This window comes from Triticum urartu, chromosome 7A (assembly GCF_056163025.1).
Source record: "Triticum urartu cultivar PI428250 chromosome 7A, HENAU_Tu73, whole genome shotgun sequence".
NCBI classification, from domain to species: domain Eukaryota; kingdom Viridiplantae; phylum Streptophyta; class Magnoliopsida; order Poales; family Poaceae; genus Triticum; species Triticum urartu.
In genome coordinates this window covers 52,920,593-52,928,306 of record NC_141879.1, presented here as the reverse complement: position 1 = coordinate 52,928,306, position 7,714 = coordinate 52,920,593, and the positions used below count along the sequence as shown (strand labels likewise).

Sequence of the window (7,714 nt, the reverse complement as noted above, 5' to 3'; positions counted from 1 at the left end):
TATAAAAAGGCCGAATTGTTGGGCTAGGCCCATGTAGAAAATCGAATTGGACCGGGCTGAATCTTGTGCCACATCAGATTGCCACGCTGGATGCTTACGTGGCCTGGGGAGGTTGCTAGTGACCAAAACGCCACAGTAGACGTATTTTGGTCATAAACGTCTACGACCATTCCAGAAGAAAGGTCGCTATAGTCAGTTTATGATGGCCAGCTATTGACCTTATGTTTTTGGTCACAAAAAGACCACAAATTGAAAACAGTGACCATTTAGTGACCAATAGTGCTGGTCACAAGTTGGCATATTTCTTGTAGTGCGCCATCCACTTCCCCGGCGTCGTCGCCGTCGTCCTCACCTGCACAGGCAGGAGGAGCGCCCCCACCATCTCCTCTCCTCCTCCCCTCATCACGAGCCAGGACAAGGAGGGCCACCGTGGCCGAGCAGGTCAGGCGACGCGTCCAGATCACCAAGGAGCCGCCCGCAAGGTCGGCCATGGCGCGACCGAGCAGAGCAGGTGAGGAGGGAGACGTTCGTTCCTCTTTCCCGCTGCATATATAGGTCTATATATCGTGATTCGTAGGGATTTTAGCCTCAGCATGGCCCGGTTGCTGCGGATTGGTTGAAGTGAGTCCCGTACCAGTGGATTTGATCTCCCCTGAATCTTTTTGCGTTTGCATCCTTTTGCATCTCCTGTTCCTCTTTTGGTTTCTTCTTCTTGCCTCTGTTGTTCCTTTGGATGTTTCATGGGCTATTTTGGCTGCTTGCTGAGCGTTCATTTTCTTCTTTTGCTTCATTCTTATGTGCTTCCTCTTCACCTTATTGACATTGTATTGTTTATGTGCTGCCTAATTTGTTTTGCAGGTACTATCCTTGTCGTGGATTGCTGCCTCACGTGTACGCAGAGCACATCTTGGGTGTTTAGGTGGCTGACTTACCCCCCTAATTTATTTTTCCTATTAGGTTTGATGCGTGTATGGCTCCCTAATAAGCAGTTCTCTTTGGTGCATCATGTTTTACCGGTTGTTTGATTGATTAGAGAGCCCTACCACATTTATTTACGAGAGGAGGTGCTTGATAGATAGGGATTTAGTAGAAGAAACTGCTATATAGGGATGGCCCTTGTATGTTTATTAAAGAAATTTTTGATGCAGGCCTCAGGCTTTCTTGGGTTTATTAAGTGAAAGAGCTAGATTAGCCTGCCAGTTCTCTTTGAGTTTGCACATAAATCCTTCATCTTTAGTACATGATCTTGGAGGTTTAGTTCAGTTAAAAAGATCATGCCATGTGACCTTTAGTATTTATGTCTAGATTAGAGATCATATGCAAATAATCTTTTTCAATGGATATGGTAATTTGCAGTAGATACATGTTATTAGCTCTATACTGTGGATTATTTCCCATGATTTTTGGGTCTGGTTGGCATAAATGACATTATTTTTGGGTCTGTCCAGATCTTGCACTAAGCCATGAATTATGAAGACTTAGCTTTGGAGAAATTTACAATTCTTTGTGCTAGCTAACTTTGCTTATCCAGATTGCATTGACATAGTGTTCAATCTTGCCTTCTGTTGTTACTAATGCAGGTTGCAAGGTCAGTTTAGTCTACTGCAACCAGGATGAATGTGCATCAATCTGGAATTGAGATTCTCAATATTCAGACATTGTCGATAACAAGGTACCTGACTATATATAGTGAAGTCTACTTCTTTTGTCCTTCCTGTTGTTAATAGTTTTTCCATCGCTATTAGCCAACCAGCAGGATTTGAATCATTATATGAGTGCAAGGAGATGTCATGTGTCATGTAAATTGTAAGTTATGTAGGGCTTGGTTATTGCAGTTTTTAGTTGGGTTGTGAGCACCTCATCTACTCAACACCAGCTATACTTGATGTGTACTTGCATATATGTATCTGCCGCATATCATGATACTAACGACACTTTCCTGCTACCTCGGTACTTCAGTATGGTACAACTTTGCTGAAAAGTAATAAGGTAAATTACTCATTATTTTGTTTGACCACGTGGAGGGCGCGCCACCGGCTCCCGGACCCTAGAAATTGCAGTTTCTTTTTCTTCTTCCATCTTTCATTTTTTCTTTCCCTTTTCTTCACCCGATTGACACTAATTTGTTTGTATGCTTTCTTATTTGTTTTGCAAGTACATATCATGGTGTTGATTGCCGACTCGCCTTTTACCTGGCAGTGGATGCAGATTTCTTGGGTGTTTAGGTAGCTTATTTTACCTCCCACTCCCCTCTATTTTTTTACTTATGTTTGATGCAATCTTGATAATTGTTTGTTCTCGAACGGGTTCATAGATGGTAGTAGAACTTCTGAAAACATTTGATTTCTCATTTCACAAGTGAGTTGTTGGAGATTCTCCATCTACAATTGCAGTAAGCTGTACGTTGCAGTATGATGAGGGACGCATGGATTTAGATTTGCTAACAAGAATACAGGTGTGAGGAGACAAAAAAAGCAATCTTGGCTTTAGATCCACAAGGTGCTGATATAGTTATAGAGATTTCATATTTGTCATTTGATCCCGAGATAAACAATAGTGGACGTATGTCCTGTCTTTTATAATGAAGTACTTTTGTGTGCAGTGAAAACAAATAATTTTATTATTATGCCTAATCAAATGGTTCTATCTGTAATTAGTTAATCTATATCACCGATTCGGCATAATCCACCATTCTGTATACTTTTTTGAGTACTGCACTGCTGAATCATGGGAGTTTAGTTTGAAGCATCAGCTCAATATATAGTACTGTGTTCTCTCTAATATACTTCTTTGTGAATTTCTATCAGATATAATTGGTCTAAAATAATACCAAGCTTGTGTTGATGCCATTCCAACCTTTGTGGTATCATGGTTAGGTACTATGACTCATCAATCTCTTTTTCCTGCAGATCTGTAGTTCTTCCCGTCGCTGGTCTGTATCTATTACCACACTCATCGATATGTGGCGGAATTCAAGTCTTTGTCCACGTCCAACGACCTGCAGGTTATGGTTCCCACTATCAGGCATTGTAGTCTGAAAACGTACGCTGTACTTTATTCGCTCATACTCTGTCCCCAGAAGCTTTTATGCATTTGGTAGGAAGTAAACTCTATTTGCATTCAGAAATATTTCTGCTGAATACTTGATTTCTATACATTTCATAAAATTTATGAAAAATGTGGTTGGGTTTCCCTTGTCCCTGAAATTTAAAGCTTTGTTGAATTACTGTATAGTGATCAGATCAACTCAATCATGCATGGCCTGTGTGTTATTATTCTTCGTCAGTTTTGTTCTGAAACGGATGGGGACAAAAGCACGCTGTCACATACCCTTCACATGTTTTTAGGTGAAAAATGTCAGGGAACGAATTTGTTGTGCTTAATTATCCAATTTAAATGACACCGTACGTATGTACATACTTGTGTTGGACTGTTATGAAGCATATATTCAGCCACAATTAGTAGACGGGATCTGTGTGCATTCACGAACCAGCTAATTTTTACCCTGTTTGTTTTCTTCACATTCACGGATAAAATCCTACTAAATGAGTGAGTGCATAAATTGATTGGTCACTTGTGAAAGCTCTACTTGCATTGGCGATTATTTCTGCTCAACTAATACTCATCGACTAGGATTTGTATTAGTGAATGTGCCTCTCTCTATGATTCACATACTTGTTACACCACTTAAGAACAAAACGGAAGTAAATTAAAGCTGCATGAAACAAAAACGCATTACTACTCTCAAGTGCTTTACTACTCTGTTTCCTCTGCTCTTGGTAACTCCAGTTCAATTCAGTGGGTGTGAAACAAAAGATGCATTCACATGTCTGTAACTTTGTATCTTGGTTCTGTTTTTATTGTTAGTTCCAAAAGATATAGTCACCTCTTTGTGACTTCAATCGCTATAACATGTCTACTCTTCGTTTAGATTTTTTTATTCCAGTTGTGTTGCTGTAAGCGAGCAGGTTTCTTGTGGGGAGTGGAGATGATTGCTTGAGCTTTCTTTTTATCTCACTTGTATCCCAAACAGAGTTTTCACACAGTTGATGTACGTACCGGTTTGCCCAGATATTCCATGTAGCGGTTTTAGTTTGTTTTTATTCATATAAGTACTAGATGAGCTGCACTATATGTTCTCTGATCCGTTGGGCCCAAACATGTACAAGTGGATCTGATTGTTATATTTTAATTCGATTTAGGACATTATTGTAGCTACCTATATAGAGTACAATTTACTTTCTTTGTCCTCCTGTGGCCGCTAACTAAATCTTTTTGTTTTCTTCTTCTTTTGCTCAGGGCCCTATGCTCCTATCGTTTTAGTGAGAATAGTGCCAGTGATTCAAAAGGTAATGTCACCTCCATTGAAAATGAAGTGTGATTTAGTAGCATTAGGCTTGCAGTTTAAGAGATCTTGCCATCCATTTTTCCTGGATTTTGGGGATGTGTAAAGTGTAAAATTATAGATCGCTTAGACTTTGGGTGGAGCTGAAGAAGTTATCTAAACTTTATCTTAAATTTGTACTTACTGGCCATTGATGCTGTCATGCATTCCTAATAGCATCCATGAATGGTTAATGCATGCACAATACTATTCCTCTATATTCTTAAACTTTTATTTATTTAGTCATTTACCCTGCTACTTCATAAATTTCATTGTTCGCCTTTCTCTCTTTTGGTGCTTTTTACAAAACTTAGAGCTGCGCTTCATGTATTTAGAGACATTATCTTCATTGCATAAGCAGTTCCTTCATTACAAATCCTAGAACTGAAACCTTTCACTTTGAAGGCAGGAGACTAATACAAACCGTGAGTGTTTCATAGAGAAATATGTTCATATGAAGCAAAAGAAAGTCATGGAGTACCATGCAATTACATCATGATTAATTATTAGCCTATTGTGATACTCAAAACCTGATAAAGACAATATTTATGACTGAATGTTTGACATGATCTCATGTCTGATTTGCTAATGGTGGTCACAGGATCTCAATTCTGACAGCAGAAGAAAGAAATGATGCATGTTACTTTCATTGTCGTCCTCGCGGTTAATTACATGATCTCAGGTCTCTCTCTCCAAGTTGATTTTTCTCCATGTCAGTAATCATCTTCTCCCCTAATTCAGATTCATTTTTTTGTAGTTGCTCTTAGAGAACATATCACTTTGTTGCTGCACATATGTGACGCTTTTAAGCAAAATGCAAGATGTTTGAGGAAATGGCAATAAGTGTATGTTTGTCGAGGTGCTCTCTTCTTATTTATTTGACATGATAAAGCATGGACCTTCTTGTTCAGGTGTTAGATTTCTCAATCCATACTTCCGTACAAATATCAGTTCTTGACTGGTTATTCAGTAACCTTGCACATGTTCATTTTCTCTCTATATCACCAGTATTAAAGTTCATACGTAATACCTTATATTATTTGCTTTAGAACATTGCAAATCAAGGTAAGCGGTGCATTTGGGAAATTCATATTCTATTCAAAAGCACTTCATCGATACCGTCAAATGCTTCACAGTAGAATATGCTACTTCATTTTTTAGGTGTCCTAAGGTTTCATAATTTGTTGTATTATCTAAAGCAACATGTTTTATCATGTTAGTTAGCATTGCACCAATAAAAAACCACAAATTATACACATTCTCACCCTTTGTAAAGATCGGATATACCAAACCTTATCTGATCTTAATAAAAGGGATTATAAACCAGTCAGATCATATACCTATGCCATCATCCTCGGATAGTATATCTTGAAATACAGTCGTTCGCGACAACATAATCTACTGCAGTAACCCAAAGGATAAAATCCATCTAGAAGACGAACGCCAAGGAAAGAAAAAGGTAGACCTGTGTCGAAGGAGCCTGGCGCCTGCCGCGGTGGCGCGTACTGAGGTTGGGGAAAAGCACGAGAGCAAACCCTAGACAGATCCCTAAACAACAACAAAGCTATGGATGAGCAGATGTAAATCACAAACAAAAAGGCAAACTAGAATGTCGACGATTTGCCCTTTTAAACCCTTTTAAACAAAGCCCTGGATGAGAAGATGTATATGATCTGGCTGGTTTATAATCCCTTTTATTGTGCTGTTAACTAGCTACTGTAAGATGATATCCTTTCTTGTGCTTTCAGAAGATCCATATGGCTTGGTAGGAAAAACATTGGCCTTCTATGCTTTCTTATTGTGTATTGATGGAGCAACTATCGTTACAGATTCTGAGGTCCCTATGTATATGGATCGATTGGTAACTGACCTGTAGATGGCTTGATAACACGCATGTGTGTTACTTACCCAACTATCACTTGTGGACTCACATCTTGTTGCTTCTTTAAAGCGTCGGTCGTCGATGATTTTCTGCTGAGCATAATGGAAGACACAAGCAGCCGCTTGGAAGGACATCTGGAAAAAAGGGCGCAGGGCGCGCTATTAGATGCCACCTCTCCCGTTTCATAACTGCTACTAGGCCTATCAAGGTAATTTTGTCTTATTGTACATATAATGCTCTTTCTTCTCGATGCATCCTGTCATCATTCCCGTTGGTCTATGTTATGGAGACTTTAGTTTTCTATATGCCGAGTTTTTGTTATACGTTCATGTATTTTGTGATGAAGCTGCATATACGTTCTTTTTTATTCTGTGCATTGATAACACGAGGTCTAGGTTGCAGAATATTAAATCCACGGTTAGCTATCAACAAGGGTTGTGTATTCTGTTTTCGTCGACAATGTTGAATATGCATTTTAGTGGCAATGATGATATAGTTTAGAGAGACGATTTGATCACTTTCTTAAGCTGCTAAACCAATCGTGAAATATACTTTCATGTTCATATATTGTTTGTTGGCTTCTCAATTTGTGCATCCAAACAAACTTTGTTTCTGAGTGACTCTTCAATAGACTCTTGTTTTATTAATGGTTGATGGAATGATGAATACAAAGATAAATTTCCTTAGATTTGATTGATGTATTAGATAAGGGCCATTTCTTACTTGGACCATATTGATTCTTATTGGCCTACTGTTAAAGTTCAAGATATTAGGAATCATTGTATTCTATGTCTCACTGTTTCTTTGTAGCAGGTTCGTGTGAGACGGTCCCTATGAAGTACATCGACAAGGCAGATGAATTACGCTACTTATTAGTATGCTTAGTGCTTATGGCTCCGTAGTTGGCTCTCCTTTATTATGTTCCTGTTCTTATTACCTCCTCTTATGTCTTCTCGCTTTTGTTTTGAACTTTATGTCGAATGGCTATCTTTCGTGGTCGTATGAGCGTACTGAATTTGATCCTACCTTATAATCTGATGATGATCTTGAGCTCCATTGTGTTTTATTTTTATCATAATTAAATGTTTCTTACTTTATTATTATCCTGTATAAGTGCAAATGCTATACCTAGATTCCAACTGACATGTTGTTACATGCTTCGGCAAAATGCTGGGACCGGCATCCTCGCGCCAAGGCGCGATTCCGATCTAGTCCTCTAGATTGCTTGTTCGTGAGCACTACTCACATTGATCACTGTGAATCCTCTGAAGTAATACACCTCCAGCCGGCAACCACACTGATGTTGTTAGCTTGTGTGTGGAAATGTAGGCAGGCGTAGTCACAAATCCTGATGCTTCCTAGTCGTAGGATGTTGATGCTTCCTAGTCCTAGGATGTCAGTGGATTTTAGTGGAGAACTTGTGTGTAGGTGTGTGGTATTTCTGGTAA

The 7,714-nt window shown here is 39.0% G+C and overlaps 1 long non-coding RNA gene across 4 annotated transcripts; it reads left to right on the top strand.

Moving 5' to 3' along the window:
• The first annotated feature begins 315 nt into the window (after window positions 1–315).
• On the top strand, window positions 316–7,218 carry LOC147957640 (uncharacterized). Of its 4 annotated transcripts, none has more exons than XR_015611505.1 (9): window positions 316–511; window positions 859–919; window positions 1,581–1,672; window positions 2,156–2,225; window positions 2,910–3,042; window positions 4,300–4,349; window positions 4,986–5,096; window positions 6,336–6,474; window positions 7,080–7,218. It is a non-coding gene; the product is annotated as an uncharacterized LOC147957640 (long non-coding RNA). The 4 variants fall into 4 exon arrangements; XR_015611503.1 differs by having other exon boundaries at window positions 4,986–5,229; XR_015611504.1 differs by having other exon boundaries at window positions 4,986–5,295.
• The last annotated feature ends 496 nt before the right edge of the window (window positions 7,219–7,714 follow it).